Source organism: Helianthus annuus, chromosome 17 (genome assembly GCF_002127325.2).
Source record: "Helianthus annuus cultivar XRQ/B chromosome 17, HanXRQr2.0-SUNRISE, whole genome shotgun sequence".
Taxonomy (NCBI): domain Eukaryota; kingdom Viridiplantae; phylum Streptophyta; class Magnoliopsida; order Asterales; family Asteraceae; genus Helianthus; species Helianthus annuus.
Genome location: NC_035449.2, coordinates 33,251,754 through 33,256,179, shown reverse-complemented (window position 1 = coordinate 33,256,179; position 4,426 = coordinate 33,251,754). Strand labels below are relative to the sequence as shown.

Below are 4,426 nucleotides of genomic sequence, written 5' to 3'. Positions count from 1 at the left end.
GACATTAAGCTTCAAAGATTCCTTACGCTGGACATACAAACACGTAACCACATGAATTTCAATTTGATAAGTTTTAAATTTTATTATTTTATTATTATAATTAATTCAGCTACTTCACTTATTTAACGCTTATAACTTCTAAAATATGATGTTTTATAAACAATGAATATATCATTAGAACGAGAATATCTTTGTCTACATTTTGACCCAAGTTTCATTAAAAACGGAGTAGGTTCAAATATAATATATTTTTATAATTTAATTATTAAACGGTTCCTAGGCCCGTCTAGATACTTCATATTTCTAACAGTCAACTTACCCGTAATCTACCCGTTTAATAATATAAGTTATATATATATATTAATATAAAAAATAGAAATGTCATACGTATACAAGCCAATTAATTAGTATAACATTCCAACCAAATATATATAAAATAGTTTTTAAAACTATATGGGTCGAATAATTTATTTTAAAAATAAAAATAGTTACTAGTGGCTAATAAATTTAAACAACATATAACTCTTATATGAAAAAAATGGAAATGTTACAGAATCCGAATCCAAACTCCCCACTAAATCCAAATACTCACAAAATATGTTTCCCAAATGTAGGGTAACTTCGGTGTTCCAAACTCAACAACTTGTCAACTCTATTTTTGGAAACTTGTATGTTGTGGGGGTTTAACCTAACTACACCCGTGCCACGTGGGTGGTCCCCCAACATAGAAAATCGGCATAAGTCAGCGTGAAAGAGAGACCCGTGACGGGGCTCTACCCTAGCTGCGAGAGTGGAAAGCGGGTAGTTAAAGCCTCTTCTAAGCCCACCATAAGACCATTTGTTATGGTCTCAAGTCTCGGTGAGGTGGTAGTGAGACCGGCATGAAACACCCCCCACAAGGCTTTAACTCCATATGTTGTGGTGGTTTAACCTGACTACACCCCTGCCACGTGGGTGGTGCCCCAACATAGAGAATTGACATATGTAAGCGCGAAAGTGAGACCCGTGACGGGGCTCTGCCCTAGCTGCGAGAGGGAAAAGCGGCTAGTTAAAGCCTCTTCTAAGCCCACCATAAGGCCATTTGTTATGATCTCAAGTCTCGGTGAGGTGGTGATGAGATCGGCATGAAACACCCCTCACAAGGCGTTACTGGTGACGTGAAAGGCGTATGCATGAGGTAGTTCATGCTCGTGATGGTAAAAAGGGTTAGTGGCCCTAAGGCTCTCGACCAATCAAATCTGCTCTTATCATTTTTATTTTTAAATATATATATATATTTAATATTAAAATTATTTTAATGATGGTAAATATTAAAAGTTGTGAATCATTAATTAAACCTTATAAATAAGCAACCACTTTGTGCTTAGGGGGATCGGGGCGCATGCGGTGACCAAGCGCAGGGACCTCCTCCACCGAAGAGTGGAGGTGCCGCCAATCAAGCAGTGAGGTAGAGAGAGGGAGGAAAGCGGTGGGAAGTTACCGAAGAAAGAGGGAGGAGAGAGGGAGGAGTGGACCAATGAATTTTTTTTTTTAATAAAAACCAAGTTACCTAAGAGGGGAGTGCCGCCATCAATTTAGGGTGTTAGGGGAGTTTAAGAGGGGAGTTGACGTGGCACACGAGGATTGGTTATGCGTAAGAGAGGGGACTCCCCTCTTAGGGGAGTGCCCCTTACACCCTTATGTTGATTATACTATCGGCTTGGGGCGTTTTCCAAAAAAAAATGTCTTCACTCCCCCAACATATAACCCTTCTTCATCAAAAATATCTACTGACTCTGTCTCTCACCATTCTCTTCATCTTCCCATCTGACTGGCTTTCTTGATCCTTTTCTTTTTCTACACATACGATGAGATATATATAGAGAGATATGGAGCAGAACCCCATCGCCCACCGCTTCACCACCCGACAACGGCGATGAGTGAACTCCACCGCTTCACAGTCCTACCAACCAACGACGACGCTGAGTAGAATAGTCGGTTCTCTGGCGGCTAGGGTTCCGTTGGAAACCCGACAAAGGAGGTGATCGGAGGTTGTCGGCTCTGCCGCGTGCTCTTGTCCTGGTTCTTCAATTTTTGGTCAGGTTTTTTCTTCGGTTTTGAGGTTTACTTATCTGTTTTTGATTTTATTGTTGGGTTTCTATATGTTTTTGAGGTCGATGGAATGGTTTTCATGGAATGTTTTTGTAATTTATCCTCAGCTTGATGTTGTTTTTGATTTATTTAGTGTGAGTTGAATGCATGTTAGAAAAGGTGGAGTGTTTTTGACTTTTCAGTCAAATTGGTCAGCTCTAGGTTTAAGATTTATGTTGTAGATGTTAGGTTTTTGAAGTAAGATTCCAAACCACATTATACTGTACGGAATGATCTATACAAATAGAAAAAAAATGGATGTTAAGTGGATGAAATATGTAATAATGCTGCATTGGAGACATATTAGATTTGAAATGGAAATATATGTTATAGTCAAAGTAATGTTGACTACATGGCCATGTCATCCGGAAGTCAGCGGGGGTACATGGGATAATACTCACACGAAGCTAGAGGTTGTGAAAAGGGAAGCTCATGTGCTTATATCTCTCGAATTTGAAATGGCCATGTAATCCTTGTATATGTCACCAATGGCCATGTGATTCGGTATTCCATAGGCCCATAGCTTACATTACCAAAACATATAGTTTTATGAAATTAGATTTCAAAAGTAAAAATAATTGGTTGTGCAACAACATATTTACCTGACAGTTTTGGTAGGTGCATTTTCCTTAAGGTTTCATGTATGATTTGTGTCCATTCACTTCTATTTTGATGTCAAATACTCAAATGAGTTTTTATAATGATTAAAAAATGGATATATTTTGGAATAAATTCTTGACAGTTGTTTTGTAAGTTTATCAAAGATAGAGCATTTGATTATTTCTTTATTGTCTATTGAGTAAATTACGATTTTGGCCCCTGTGATTATAACACTTTTACCCTATTAGCCCAAAATAGAAATTTTTAACATGTGTGCCTCCATGGTCTCTATAACTAACTATTTTGGCCCCTGAGTCTTACTCAACCCATTACGATTCTGGCCCCTGCGGTTAGACTCAGGGTAATGAGTTGAGTTAGACCCATGGGCCAAAATAGTTAGTTATAGAGACCATGGGGGCACAGATGTTAAAAAAATCTATTTTGGGCTAATAGGGTAAAAATGATATAACCACAGGGGCCAAAATTGTAATTTACTCTTGTCTATTTATTGATATTTTTTGCAAGTTTTTAGTAATTTTATCAAAGATGATCATGTATATATCACTGTATTATCCATGTGGGCATTTGTCCAAGTGGGTTTTACTTGTAAGATATATTGTATAATAATGAATATAAAGTCTTGTGGAGATTTTGTTTGTTGCTGCAGTTGTAGTTGTAGTTGTTATCTGGATTATTTGGAATAATTAGTAGTGTGATGATGTCATCCTATCGGACTCTTATTTCTTGATATAGTTCGGTCTAGCATGTTTTTGAATACGAGGAGTTGCTGGATATTGGTTATCATAATCGCTACTCTATCATTAACAATATCTTCAATGTACAAAAATATTTAACAAGACTCTCGACTTAGCATCTATATAAGTTTGAATGAGATATTAACAATTTGTTTCTTTTTTCAGGTCCATCACACATATGTAGCTGCTAGATCTTATGGTGCTTTTAAAAGGTCCCAAGCATGGAAAACCATCCAACGTATTGAGAATGAGGCAGGTACTCATAAAACTCAAGCACCACAGCCCTCTTCAACTTAAATATTAGACACTGCCGCCTGCTGATATGGATGTCAAGGCCGATGCAGCTAAAGCTCCTATTGCTGTTGCTTAAGTGTGTTAATGGTGTTTCTGTCACCTCTCGGTTTTGTCAATATATAATAGTTCATTGAGGGAGGATTTCGAGTTTTAGACGTGAATGTAACTATGACATTTTTTTGGATCCAAAGAAATTGTTGATGTGACTTCGTTTAATAGACGTCTGGCTTTCTATAAATACAAACGTAATTAACACCGCATCCTGCCGCGCATTGCGACGGGTAGTATATCTAGTTACATATTAAATGTAAAGCAAAAGTGAGTGAAAACTACTATCTAAATTCTTTTTTGAACGGCAAGTGAGTAAAAACTACTATCTAAAATTTTTTTTTGAACAGCAAGGAACGACGTGCCAACCATCGTGACATCGGGCGCTGTTACGAAGGTTGACTACTCGACCGCCGCCAGCCCCTTGGCTCTCCCAGATGCGCGGAAACCAGTGGCGGACCTAGAATTTTTTTTCACGGGGGGCGGATTTTTTTAGTAGTCGTTTATGTATTGCTATATGATAATTTTTTATGTCCAATTCGGGTTGGGTCGAATCAGTTCATATAAAAAAGACAATCAAACCAAATTTCATTTAATTA

General features: G+C 37.7%; 1 long non-coding RNA gene across 1 annotated transcript; it reads left to right on the top strand.

The window, feature by feature from the left end:
• The first annotated feature begins 1,722 nt into the window (after window positions 1-1,722).
• LOC110925431 lies at window positions 1,723-3,995 on the top strand. Its single transcript, XR_002584480.2, has 2 exons — window positions 1,723-2,076; window positions 3,651-3,995. It is a non-coding gene; the product is annotated as an uncharacterized LOC110925431 (long non-coding RNA).
• Window positions 3,996-4,426: the final 431 nt, after the last annotated feature.